This window comes from Mauremys mutica, chromosome 1 (assembly GCF_020497125.1).
Source record: "Mauremys mutica isolate MM-2020 ecotype Southern chromosome 1, ASM2049712v1, whole genome shotgun sequence".
Taxonomy (NCBI): domain Eukaryota; kingdom Metazoa; phylum Chordata; order Testudines; family Geoemydidae; genus Mauremys; species Mauremys mutica.
Genome location: NC_059072.1, coordinates 210,945,597 through 210,960,808, shown reverse-complemented (window position 1 = coordinate 210,960,808; position 15,212 = coordinate 210,945,597). Strand labels below are relative to the sequence as shown.

The 15,212-nt window shown below is 39.5% G+C and overlaps 1 protein-coding gene across 10 annotated transcripts in view; it reads right to left on the bottom strand.

Annotated features, from left to right (window-relative positions):
- Window positions 1–15,212, bottom strand: part of CASK (calcium/calmodulin dependent serine protein kinase) — a 428,246-nt gene that overhangs the window by 87,625 nt on the left and 325,409 nt on the right. The window lies entirely within an intron of this gene.

Here is a 15,212-nt window from a genome sequence, read left to right as displayed (position 1 = left end):
TTCACAGGCAGGTCCTTTTGAGGGTGGATCTTGGGGCATGATCTGGTCCATGATTTTGTTAATGTTCCTGAAACAAAATCTGATTGTGCACTTCCCCAATTTCCTTCAAAGGCCTTTGCAAGAGAAAAATCATATAAACCCAGAAGATTCCAGAAGAATAATAAGGCTGACACTTTTTTCTGAAAGGCTGAGTAAAACCCCTTCAGCTGTTTTGGAGTTTACTAAAGATGATTCTTCCCTGCCTGCCCGACACATACCAATGCCAATTTTGCTATTTTAAAAACTCAACTGCATGTTTATTTAAACAGGGCTACAGCAAAAATGACCAAAGACTGACATTTCATATAGGCACAGTCCCCACTGAGGAATTTTGCCTTTAATTGGTTTGAAAAAAATAATCTGTTTTAATTTAGCAATAGATACTGGTTTGACCATTTGAAAACTGCATACCGATCACAGGCAGTAGATGTTTTTATCACACATATGGGCACACAATTCACTAAGGGATGAAGTTTTGCCACTCTTTACATTTAGTACTTTACTGCATGTAAAGTAAGGGTGATGGAAGTTTATTCTTGGTTCAAAGGACTTACAAGCTCCACCGAAGTCAGTGGAGACTGAAAGGTGCACTAGTTGATTACCTTACTCTTTTCTCCATACAACCTATAATTTAACCCAGGGGTCAGCAACCTTTCAGAAGTGGTGTGCCGAGTCTTCATTTATTTACTCTAATTTAAGGTTTCGTGTGCCAGTCATACATTTTAATGTTTTTAGAAAGTCTCTTTCTATAAGTCTATAATGTATAACTAAACTATTGTTGTATGTAAAGTAAATAAGTTTTTTTTTAATGTTTAAGAAGCTTCATTTAAAATTAAACTAAAATGCAGAGGCTCCTGGACCGGTGGCCAGGACCTGGGCAGTGAGAGTGCCACTGAAAATTAGCTTGCGTGCCACCTTCGGCACCTGTGCCATAGGTTGCCTACCCCTGATTTAACCTATAATTAAAAGTCATAGGAAATTAAGTGAAAAAACCCTAGCAATAATGTAATATGACCAAGAATTAGTAAGTCAGGAAATTTCAAAAATAAAGGCAACGTTAACTCAACCAAGTTGCACTTTTCCTATTCTTTTTTCCCTGGTTAAATGTTAAGAATACATTACTCTGTTATAAAATGTTCTGTCTACAACATATAGCAGAGAATGCACAATATGGTTGTTTTAAAATGCCATGGCAATTGCAATCTTAGGAATTCCCTAGATTTGAGTTCCTGACCTTACAATCTTAACGTTTAATATTGGGCTTCTGTATTTACCATACAGAAAATCAAAATTTAAAGGATTAATGAGTAGCCCCCAAAAGGATAGCAGTTGCAATCCATGCATTAGCAAAAAGCAGATATTTAAGGTAAACACAAAATTGTCATTATAGCAAGTTAACTGAAGGGTGCAGTTTCTTAAAAACGCAAGAATTATTTTAACGAATTGTGCCTCTTGGTGCACACAAATACAGTGAAGAGGGTACCCACAACAAATTAATCTGTCCATGTCTGATGACTAACTGTCTCCCAGAAGTTAAAGCTTCTGACTGCTTGTCTACATAAAAGGAGCTTGCTTCTTTGGGAGAAGGACACAGTTCACTTTCCACTTTCAAGCTAACAGTCTGAAATGGGAAGTTTTAACCTATCACTTCAAATTTTCAAAGATTCCTTTTAACTAGTAAAAAAAATTCCTTGCTCTACACAAAAGTTGTCATGTCATCTGGAGAAAACAAACATGTTAGTATCTTGAAAAAATGAAGTCCACCACAGAATATATGAATTTAGATTCACTGGCTGATCTAATCTATAATGGAGTCATTAACAAGGGCAGAACCAGCTATCCCATCTCTAATCTGTCCAGTCTGGTTACTGGAGGGATAATTAATGAGAAATATGAAATGAGATTCTGACAGAACTGTGGTGGACAGTTCTCACAGGGGCAGTTTTGGACAATGAAATGCTATCACTTCTAGAACTAGAAGGCTACAGTTTGAAGTAGTAATCTTGGCACTTTTTTTTCCCTTGTGACATCATATAGCACATAAATCTGCAGAAACATATGACTGCAGAAGAATTACAGATATTGGACAAATTCTATTTTCTGTTATACCTGTGTAACTCTGCAGTTACATAGGTGAAATTAAGAGCATAATTTAACCATATGCTCATATAAAATTGGTTATGTTTGTCGTTTGATCCAGATCGGGTGCAGTGTCCCACCCATATCTGTGCATGCTCCAATAAGGTACATATTAACTACAGATAAAAACTAAATGTTTATAAATTATATGTAGCTACGGACTAAATATTAAAATAGTAATACACAATATACAATACTTGGAAGGCCATTTCATAGTTTAGGGTTGGACAACAAGGCTTCTGCCAATTCGGAAGAATTATTTTAATAAAAGGGTATGAAAAGGCCAACTCAAACCGAATCCATTCTTTAGGACATAAATATCCCTGTGAAAACAGTTTATAGTAGAAAAAAGCCATGAGAAAGTAATCAACTGGAGGAGAACTTCATAGCAAAGCCAATTCTCTAGGTAGCATTTAAATTAAGTAACCAAAATGGAGAACAGGCCATTTTCTTTTAAAATTATTAGGGCACTGAAATTACTTCCACATGAACAACTTGTTTTCTCATGTTTTTTCAGCTTCAAGCTAGTAAGGATAGTTTAATATATTGTTTACAAATTGCTAGAACTTTCATAACTATGCTAGTCCTACAGTACAACAATATTATAAGAACTTTAACTTCATTCATAGAAGCAGGATTTTTAATAGTATTCCTTTACAACTGTCTGTCTTCTTGTAAGTTCTTGTTCTTTATTCATTCTTCAAAATAATATGAAAAAGAAAAAGAAATTAAACCTATTTCTTTATGTAGGAATGAGGGAAAACTTTTTTCCCCCAAGGCCCAGTGAAAGTTTTTACCTCCCAGAGTTTGGTGTATCAAGATGACAGCAGACAGTATCTTTTAATCAACAGCATCACAAACTTCTCTCAAGATGATCCATCCAGGAAGAACTGTGAGAAATCTCTTTAAGCTGAACTTGGATCGCATTCTGAAATCAATATTACATTTCTGCAGCATCTTAAACTTATAAAAATCTTCCAGGACCTATTTCCTGATGCCAAAGATCTGAGATCACATGGGGCTACAAAAAATACTTATCTAATTTACTTAGGAAAAAGTAGAAAATGAACGATTCTACTTTCTTCGGCTGGAGAAGAAGTTAATGCAAAAGCAGAAAAATACACCTAAAGGCACATGTTATATATAACAGTGGAGACTGATTAAAACTACCCGCTACCCCCATACTGCCCGGCCACGCTGGAGGAAAGACAGGAGGCAGTGAATGCGGTTTAATTAGGCCACAATTTTATTAACTTAAAAAATGTGGGGAAATCTGCCAATAAATTGTACAATGGAGGTCATGATCATTTTCTTATTTCACATAATCCCCAACCTGATCCCAGCTATCCCGTTGCTGGGACCTTGCCACCCACCCCACCCATAAGGTTTAAGGAGATTTAAAAGGATGGGGGTTGGCTCTCCCTGTACCAGACGCAGAAGCTCTGAACCCTCTTCCCTTCTGAAGCTCCCTTAAGGGATGTTTTCCTTTAAATCCTTTTCTAGTACATTTTATCCAATGACTGTACCCTTCCATAACAAGTAGATACACTTCTTTTTTCATATTGCTGATGTAGAGAAGCAACTACAATTTCACCTGAAGTTGATAGAGCCAGATGGCTACATCAAGAGTAGCAGAATTTATTTTAGTGATGCCTCCTTCATATTTATAAATTGGGCAGTAGGTGGTGATATGTTTGATGGCCTCTCGTGAGGATCCACACTCGAATGCTGGGGAGTCATTGATCTTCCATTTGTGCATTAGATGTCCATATCTACCATGGTTGGTTTGGATTCAGTTCAGAGTTGACCAAGATGTCTGTGGAAGATTGAACCCAGGAACTTTCTGTGTGGGATCCGGCACAAGGTGCTTATTTTTAAAGTCTTGTTAAGCCCAGTCTGCTTTCCAAGCCTCCTTCTGGTCATTTAGCCTCATGCAATCAGGCTATGAATGTTCCCAGAAAGGCATGCGGGGCTTACGATGTTGGGGGAGTGTGTGTGTGGGGGAGTGTTGTCGAGGTCTTGGTGGAGAGGAAGACATCTGTTTGCCTGGATTCGCTGAGCTTCACAGAGTGTTGCAGCAGTTTGGTGAATCAGCGGGGGAATGATGTTAGAACAGGTAACCATGGTGTCGGAGCTGACTTAAGGGTTCCAGTGATGCACTGCATCACTGTATTCAGCTGGGGGAGGGCATAGCTCAGTGATTTGAGCATTGGCCTACTAAACCCAGGGTTGCGAGTTCAGTGCTTGAGGGGGCCATTTGGGGAACTGGGGTAAAGATCAGTCCTGCTTTGAGCGGGGGTTGGACTAGATGACCTCCTGAAGTCCCTTCCAACCCTGATATTCTATGACTCTAAGTTGTGTGTGGCTGCATCTGCTCCATACCAGTGCACAATATTCACACTCTAAAAATCTACTACTAATTTTACATACTAAGTTGTGACATTATAATTTAATCACTCTGTGGGGAAGGTGAAAAAACCCACATCATTTCAGCCAATCTTCCAGTGAAGGAAAAAAGGGACAACTAGAGTAATGTTCACAGTGGGCCATGAAGGAACCCAGTCTTTTTTTCAGATTTCATGGGTGGGCAGGGGGGTGCTGCCAGCTTGATACTGGTTAAAGAGGGCTTCTTCGGGAGCGCATGAGATATAAATACCCCACTTTTTCTTCCTGTCAGTGCGAGGGGCCAACCTGGTCCAGCCAACCATTTCCTACTCCGACCTGTTTTGTTCGGGTAAACTTTTCTCTTCCTCTCCCTCTACTAGTAGTTGCAAAGGGAGCCCTTAGAGAGGAGACAACCTCTCTTCTTCTGGCCAGCTGGACAATGACGAGCAGCATACAGTTGCGGTGAGCACACAGTAATGGAGTATGGTACATGGAAAGTTTCAGATATAATATGTTTGTGGGTGGATGGTGATTTCCATCAGTTCTATTTGTTCATCTCCACAACACAACCTGCCAGCTGAAGGCTATTTGTTGTTTTCAGATTAGCAGAATGCTGATATGAGACTGCTATCACAATATCTGACCCAGCTGCAGTACCTGTTCACCCACTGTAAGAGGAAGAAGGGGGGGGGGGGGGGGAAGAGGGATAGCTTAGTGGTTTGAGCATTGGCTTGCTAAACCCAGGGTTGTGAGTTCAATCCTTGAGGGGGCCACTTAGGGATCCAGGGCAAAAATCAGTACTTGGTCCTGCTAATGAAGGCAGGGGGCTGGACTCAATGACCTTTCAAGGTCCCTTCCAGTTCTAGGAGATACATAATCTCCCATTATTTAAAAAAATTAATTTAATTTATTTGATTCTGCCTGGCTGCATTAAAACTACCAAAATTTAAAAAAAAGAAAAGAAAAGGGAAATCTAGTGGGAAGTGCAAAAGATGAATTCTGTATCATGTTTTAATTAACCCAAACAAACTATTATGCTGAACTTAGGTTCTAAGCTACAGAACATGCTTCTGCAGTTTGAGACCTGGAATGAATTACTTATTATTTGACCATTTCCCTCTTTTGGTCAAGAACAGGGGCGGCTCTAGGATTTGCGCCACCCCAAGCAGGGCGGCATGCCGCGGGGGGCGCTCTGGTGGTCGCCGGTCCCGCGGCTCCCGTGGACCTCCTGCAGACGTGCCTGCGGAGGGTCCGCTGGTCCCGCGGCTCCGGTGGACCTCCCGCAGGCACGCCTGCGGATGCTGCACCGGAGCCGCGGGACCAGCGGACCCTCCGCAGGCACGTCTGCAGGAGGTCCACGTAAGCCGCGGGACCAGCGGACCCTCCGCAGGCATGCCTGCGGGAGGTCCACCAGAGCCGCCTGCCGCCCTCCCGTGGGACGCCGCCCCAAGCGCGGGCTTGGCGCGCTGGGGTCTGGAGCCGGCCCTGGTCAAGAATTCTGATCTTCAGCCCCCTGGCTGCTTCCTTGGAGATTGATGCGTTCACAGAAGTACCTTCTCCAGAGTAACTAATCCTGAGGTTGGACGCACTAATTGTGCGTCACAGTAACTGACAGCTGAGTCTTTATTCTCTTTATTCTTTATTTCTTTAAAAGGCAATTACTCCCTTCAAACCAGCCTTTTGTCTCACTGAGCAGTGCTCCTGCCTAGTCTATCATTTCAGCAGCCACGCTCTCACACTCCCATCCTGGTATGACTCTGCTGCATACTATAGCCGCACCATCGATTAGAGTCCCAGGCTTATTTTTTAGAACTCTACCTTCTGCTCCTCTACACAGATGGTAGGGGCCAATGCAGCTGATCAAAGGCTCCCAAGGAGTTTTGCACTTTTTCGCTATGGTACACATGTCAATTTGAGAGGGAGAGCATACCTTATATTCATCTCTCTTGCACAGTGAAGTACTGTGTTATTGCTACACCACAAAGCTGGTCATAAGCAAGGGATTTAATAGAAGATACTTTGACTGGAAATATTTCTCTTTAAGTGAAAACATACATTTTACCCAACATACGTGAAATTTTCTGCAAGAGACTCAACTCACAGTTAAAAAACATTGTTGGCTCTTGAAATAAGCTGAAGGTTATTAAGCCCTGCCCCAAAGCCTCACAGTCATCTCCCAGATGATCCATCCAGGACGAGTAGTGAGAAATCTCTTTTAGTTGCACTTGGATTACATTCTGAAATCTGTATGAATTTACAATGTAATACTAAGGCTTTTTCAACTGTGCGAGAGAAGGTAAACACAAGTTTCCATTTTCAAAACAGGTGGAAAAAGAATGGTTTAAAACAATTTATCAGACACCATATACATCAACAGTGGCAGTAGATTTACAAATAACGTGTGCAACTTAAAATGCATATGCAATTTGCAAATGTACTGCTTTTTCTGTACAAGAATTGGGAATCTAAATTTGATATACATTTTAAATATAATTAATTGTTAAAGTGTTTTACAATATATAGGAGAGTTGCAAAGAATAAAAGCCAACAAGTAATATGACCATCATAACACATTTTAAAAATTTCTATATCATTCCACCACAACGTGCCTCTAGTGATTTCATGCAACTGTTTACACATCTACATTCTCTCTTATGTAAGAAAAACTCCTCTGCTAGCATACACATTTCTACAAATTCATCATTAATCTTGTAAATTAGATGCTCATATGATGGAATTCTTGCTATTTCAAAATACTTATATTTTACAGCTGGAGTGCATATACTCTTATACTTTTTCAGGATTTTCTCTATGCACAGACAAGACCAGCTACAATTTATTTTTAGAAACCATTGGTACTCCCAAATATTTGAAATGTGTTATTTTTTAAACAGAATAATACATGTGTTAAATGAATTCTTGGTTCAGAAATAGCAGAGGCAGAGGTATTGTTTATGTATTCAACTACCACTGTTTGGGTAAGAGAAAATGGCACACTTAATTAAATGAACTCTAAGGAGTTTCAACTTCTATTCTACACCTCTCTCTTTTCAGTTGTTCATAACCTTTTCAAACACATTCCTTTGGAGCTGAAACCTGAAACGTTCCATAGGTTGGTCTCAGTCCAAAGGTGAACTTTTCTGGGGAGAGGAAGTTTAAGCAAACTGAACAAAAATTGATTTTCTTATTACAAACTACCCAAAACCAAATAAATAAAACAGAAACAGCTGCTCTGGCCTCTCTCTCGACCAGGTTACACACATGTAGTATTTTCTATTCCTCTTTCTCTCAAGTTTAATGTATTAATGTGTTGTCAGTGTACATCCTTGGATATATAGGATATGCAATTTAGCCAAGTTTCCAAAACTACCCTAACTTTTGAAACTTTCTGACTTGCAATCTTGCTCTTATATCCTTAACCTGTATTCATGCCATATTTGTACATCAAAACACCCCACAAATGCACCTATTTCTCTCAATTTCCTTCTATGTAGGTATGATGGGGTATCTGAGCCTCACACTGGTTCCCTAAAGGTTAAAAAACAGCTCTGGGCCCAGCTGGCCTCACCTAGCCGCACCTGCTAGGCATGCTCACATTGGAGGCTGGGCTCAAAAGGGAGAAGCTCACCTCAGTCTAGGAGAACACCTTAGAGAAACAGATGTGTGCTGCAAGCTCCTGCAGAGGAACTGACAGGACTCCATAAGGCTAAGACCAGGCCCCACTGGCAAATCACCATACAACCTTCACCCCTCAGATGCTAGGAATAATGGGCTGTGGCTGATAGATAGGGCTCTGACAAATTCATGGTTCATTTTGGTCAATTTCATGGTCAGAGGATTTAAAAAATTATAAATTTCATGATTTCAGCTATTTAAATCTGAAATTTCACGGTGCTGTAATTGTTGGAATCCTGATCCAAAAAGGAGCTGTGTATGTTTGTGTGTGGGGGTTGCAAGGTTATTGTAGTGGGGGTTGTGGTACTGCTACCCTTACTTCTGCGCTGCTGACGGTAGTGGCGGCGCTGGCTTCAGAGCTAGGCAGCTAGAGAGCGGTGGCTGCTGGCTGGGATCCCAGCTCTGAAGGCAGCGCCGCTGCCAGCAGCAGCAGTGCAGAAGGAAGGATGGCCTGGTATGGTATTGCCACCCTACTTTTGTAGGGCCCTACTGACAGAGGAAGATGCTCTGGAGCATGATCAGAAAGGACTCCTGGGGGAATGCAGAAGACCAGTGGTGCAGATGGAGGAACCGAAGCTGGGGTAAGAATTGGCCATGGAACAGGCGTAAGGGCACTGGCCCCTAGGCCACATATTTGAACTATTATACAAAGGCTACTGGGTTGGAACATAGCGGAGCAGAGAGGGCCCAGGTTCCCCTACACGCAGCCACTAAACTCTCACCACTACATGTTACAGACAAAATCACTGCCACTAGGCGATGCTGCCAGATTTGGACTTCAACTTCCCGAAAGTAGGACAAAAGTCACTGGTAGAGAGGAAGAGGTAGCAAGCCAGCTTATAAAATTCATTATTTTCTATTTCTTTTCTACTGTGAACTTACAACTTAATGAAAGGATAACTTAAAGAAAAAGATATGTGTGTGTGTGTGTATGCATGCATTCCAGATGGGGTTTAGCCATTAATACAAGTGCTCTTGTGCCTCAAATTACACAAAAAGAGTGTATTAATGACCCACTTAAAAATGCCCTGTTTATGACATCTAACACATAAACAACATTCAAAGTAGTGAAAACAAACGCTGAACTAATGACTTTGAACCACACAAAGTGATTACATGGAGAATAAGAGTGCAGTTCCAATACAGAACAGACAAGTTAATGTCAAGTTAATGAGAACAGGTTCAAACATTGCCATTCAAGGTTAATCAGAATATACCAGTTTCTATTTTCTGTATTGTTTAGGAAATCCATTAGTAAAATGGTATTGAGGGATAGTCTCTCTCTGTTTCTTTTAAACTCAGGGATGAACACTAAAAACTCCTCTCTGGAAACAGAACGGATTGCTGCCACTTTATTTTCCACCAAAATGCACAATTTGGTAATATAGTATGCTCTGTTCTGAAAACGTAATAATCTTGGTGATAAACGTAAACAGGGTTAAAAGCATTTTTAAATGCATAAATAAATTATAAAGTAGGAATGATGAAAGCTAAATGACTACTGTTTTTGGAAGAGACTTTCAAATTTATTAGTGCTAACATCAGGCTGTGATTAGGGAAAAATAAACAAACAAAAAAACCTAACAGTAGAAGACCAAACATAGTCTTCAAACGTATACATTTATCAGAGGAACTCCATAAATGTGCGGTGTTAGTTTTCCTTTGAAATATTACCATTAACTACACAGAAGAAGAGATACAGGAGCAAGAACCCTTAAAATCAATGTACTTTATGTATGTATTATTTATGCATATAAATGAAAAAACTCTGAAAGCAATAAAATGGCTACAACTTACAGACCAATGTCAAGTACACAGATACTCAGTAACGCTACAGTATATACATCAAGGCTATTCAATCTCTCAAACTAATTTTTTATGTGATATACTAGCAAACAGGTTAATAAAGTTCCACTGAAGTTTATAGCACTTTTTTCTATCACAGATATAAGTACAGAAACATAACACCACTTACCTTAAAGTTTGCAGATATAACACAAACTTCTTAGGTAGGTAAGTAATAAACTTGCCTAGAACTATCTGGCTTAGGACAGACAGAAAGACACACACACACACACACAAAGCTAGCAGCACAGACTGGCCCCAGACACACAAAAGCTGATATTGTTCTCTTGCTGAGTGAAAATTTCACTTGTAAATCGAAGGACATCTGTATTCAGAATCACCCACAAAAGCTGTCCCTGAGAGGTGACCAAACTGCTTGACTCAACAAGAGACAGATTTTACTGGTAGCCTTCAGTGCAGGCAGCTGTGTAATGGCAGCTTCTGGTTTTACCTTCTAGCAAACCTGCCTTCCTTTCAGCTAGCCATATAGATGGAACATGTTCTGCTAAGATCCTCCCCTAGGCAAAGCAATCATGCCCAAAGTATTCTTTAAAACAACTAATCATTAGGGTAAAATCTGTGTCACACTGATGTAAAAAATAGCCATTCACGGATGTCTCCAAAATCAGTAACGAAATTCATGCTGTGCCAATACTGCTGACATACATAATGTGCAATGCTTTGTGGTATCTACCTCATGAAAGTCAATAAAATACTTTAATCAAAGTATTTGATAAGGTATCTAAAATCTGCTGTTAGAAATAAAAACCTGTTCCACTACATTAAAATGTGCCATGCTTTTTCATTAAATAACTTGTATTCTTTACTTATCTGTGTTACTTTTTTATTAATAATGCTACTTTCATTATGACCTAAGCTGGACATCAGAATCAGTCCATAAAGCTTTATACAGGCATAAAAATAGGAATATCTGCTTGAATTGGACGCAGGAATGTGCTGCATGATTCATTAGAATTTTTAACATCACATTTCCAAAAGAGAGGAAGGGACATGTTTCCCCCTGTAATACAAGTGACACTGTCCAATCTAAAACCACTCTTATTCTTTAAAAAAAATAATCAAGTATTAAATTTGATTGTATTTTTGTATGTTTCCCAAAATGATTGTTTCCCTCTCTTTATTGTAAACACATCTAATACTTTTGTAATGAATCATTTGGATTTTTTGGAATTATCAATCTATTTCTGAAGAAATTAGTTTTGATTCTGTATGATTACTGACAACCATACAAGAGGAACTATTTTGAAAGACCCTTCCAGGAGATGCACTAGTGCTTTGCAGAACGGGGCCCAAAATGAGTGCAGGATCCTGATCTTTACATAAAGAGAACTGTTCCCTAGCAGGGACAAAAACCACATTAAAAAATACATCCGGTAGCTTTCCTGTTTTACACTTGTAATTTACTATCTGCAGGAAACAAGAGCTGAATTATACACTTTGTCACATGCATCTAAATTGGTCACTACCAAAAACACCAATTTAAGAATTTTTTCCCTCTGAACTGTACACAAAAGTTTAGACACAAAAACTTAACTGGAATAGATCTACGTTGCTGTGGCATAGCAAATGTTGCACATACTGTTTGTTTGAATTAGTATTTGATATTTTAGCTCACAAATGATATATACATGTCAGAGTTCCACAGATATTTACTTTGCAATGAAAAAAAGTTGGATTTCCACTCTCCACATTAGTGCTTCTGTTTATATCATAACATACTAGTCTATAGTTTATGTTCTGAACTTATAAAACTATTGGAGAAAAAGTAATATTAAAAACACACACAAATAAGCTACTGTAATTAGACTTGTTGGTGATCTTTAAAGAGTAGGTGATCCAACAAAGAGTAGGTACAGTATACAGTTTAGGTTCTAGGAAAAATATGACCATAATCAAAAGGCTACAGTTACAGTTCAGACATCTCAGTTCATAGATATATATTTTATGTTGCACAGATTATCCTGTAAATTAAAAGGAATAAAAAGGCATTTTTGTTTTTGAACTCCTTCACCACTGGAATAAGCCTAAACAGATGAGTTTCTTAACACTGCAAGAAAAGCTTTTTCTTAATATAGCTTTTAAAATAGACATATATAAATGAACTCAAACAGTGAAATAGCAGAACACACACTTTTTCGCTCTCCTGCCCATGAGTAACTTTATAAAGAAAGAATCCCCGCTTGATGTGTAAACTAAACTAGGGAAACTAAAAGGGAAGGGATAATTTTTATCCGTTTGTATAGAGATCCTTCCTCTCTTTTGCCTTTAGAGAAGATTTAGTTTAGAAGTCAGGGAAGCGATTCCAATAGATAAATCACATGCTTAGTCTAAAAATAAGAACAACTCTTGAGAAAGAGGAGAAACATGTGAACAAATTTAACATATGGAAAAAGGCCAAGAACTGGGAAGCACAGTTTTTCATGCAACTGACATTTTGATTTGACAGTAAAAACTCCAAAACAGATCCTAAAAATCTTACTCAGCAGAAGATAATGGGTCAGAGAGTTTGTTCTGGTAGTCTCACTGACCCAAACCATTTCAAGGAGAACAAACTCTTCCTCACAGACTGTCACTGAAACATAGAACATGACCTTCCCAGAGGCAAAATGACATCATATCAATGTGTACAAACTGCCTAACCCGCCTTACTGAAATAAAAATCTTACTTAAATTTTTTAAAAGAGATTTTGTTCTGTGTTGTTTCAAGATTTTAAACTTTTATTAAAATTTTGGTTTTGTATGTCACCATGTCTCCCCAAAGATTTAGTAATGGGCGGGGTCTTTTTCTCCTGTATTCAAGATATTCTAGTAAAATATTAAACATCCCTTGGCCCGCACTGCTTCCCGCAGCCCCCATTGGCCTGGGACGGCAAACCGCGGCCAGTGGGAGCCACGATCAGCTGAATCTGCTGACGCGGCAGGTAAACAAACTGGCCTGGCCCGCCAGGGAGCTTACCCTGGCGAGCTGCATGCCAGAGGTTGCCGAGTCCTGTTTTAATGTATCCTTTATACCTCAGAAAAAAGTGGTTTATGAAAAAGCATGTTTTCACCAGAAAAATCAAGAACCAGGGGGAAATGTTGAATGTTTTATAAGCGCTTTGCATACAATGGCTGAAAACTGTGATTATGGGAATGCAAAACATGAAAATATCAGAGATAGGGTGGTTATTGGGTTAACAGATAAAAGCCTTTCACAGCAACTACAAATGAAGAGAGATGTTACCCTAGCCGCCATAGCTTTACAGATAGCAAAGCTGTCAGAATTAGTCGAACCACAAAACAAAAAAGACAGGAGCAACTTGAAAAACCTGAAGCTAGCTTAGAAGCTATAAACAGACACTTGAGTATTAAAAGTTATCATAACACCCCTAAGGCAAGGAGTGAGAACTCCCAGGTTAAGGGGGACAAACTCTAGCCTACATGCACAAGTTGTGGAAAAAGTCACATCTACAGAGATGATGCACATCCAGCCAGAGGTGCATGGTGTAATAAATGCTTGAAATATGGATGTTTCGCGGCTGTTCACCACACAAAAGCAGTCAGGGAGTTGACTAATATTACAAACAATCCAGAACCATTGTTTCTCTGATCTATCACTTGCAATGACATAGAGCCTGTCTGGAGAGTGAAACTGAATATTCATGGCAAGACTATTGACTTTAAAATTGACTCAGGAGCTGACATTTCACAGTCATGCCAGAAGGGACTTTCAATCACTTTCAACCCCTCCTAGAGTTAAAGTCACCTGACACAGGTCAGACTAGCTCTGGAGGTATTCTGAACTGCACAGACCAGTTCACCACAGAAATAGCTTACAAAGACTAAAACTATGCATTCAGACTGCATGTGTTCAAAGGATCAAAGACCAACAATCTTTTCAGCCACAGTGTGGCAGCCATGATGGGCCTAATGAGAAAGGACTTGATGGAGGATTCGATTATACTGAACTTTTGAAAGGAGATCCAGTATAGATCAACTTAAGAGACAATGGTTGATCATGAAATGTACAAGCACTTCTATCAGAGACACACTGGAAAAGATTAGTTGGAAATGTATGTGAATCCAGAGGATATCACTACCTGGTCATTGTGGACTATTTTTCCAAGTATACAGAAACAACATACTTTAAAGACATAATATGTTGCCCACTTTGATATTCCAGAACATCTAATGATGGACAATGAACCACAATTCACTGCAGCAAAATTTAACTCATTCCGAACGTTACCCACTAGTGAATGGAGAGGCTGAGACAGCTGTACAGAAAGTCAAGGAAATCCTACAGCAGGAAGATCCATTCCTTGCTCTTCTGACCTAAAAATCAACACCAATAGCAGCTACTTGATATAGTTCAGCATAGTCCCTGATGGGAAGACAACTGAGAACTACCGTTTCAACTTTGAAACAGAATCTATCTCCAAAATGGCCCAATGTGAAGAGAGTAGTCAAATCAGATAAAAAGGAAAAGAGAGCCTACAACACTCAATCAGAGAACTGCCAGCTCTCAACACTGGTGACCATGTTCATGTCAAACTGGATGGAGAAAAACGAGGGACAACTTCAGCTGTTGTAAAGAAAAAGACTTTGCTGCTCAGATCATATGTGATCGAGACCAACAGTGGAGAGTTCAACAGAAACTGCTGACATTTACAATTTGTTCCTCAGAAAAAACCAATCAGCAGAAAAAAATCTACAGATGGTGGATGCAGAACAAGATGACAACTCAGAGATTCCAAACTGACCACAGCCAGTTGTTGCAACTAATGGACAGCCAGGTGACCCAAGTTGTTACATGTTAGAGTTGTGTAATTAGAAAACTAGTATGATTCAGTGACATTTGAGAGATTGATTCATACTGAACCTCAAAGACAGCGTGATAGCATAAATATTGTAAATGGTAGGGATGTAGAGCTTAAAGGAGGAGGTGTAATGGAATGCTAACTGTATTACCTTGTTCAGCCACTACATGGCACTGTATAAAATACCTTAGTTAAACGAACTTCAGCCGTACCAGACGGAGCATTAAAGGATCTTATGATGAACACACCTGGCATGTATAAGCAAGTCCATATCTGGTATAGAAGAACATGAGACCTGACATCCAATGA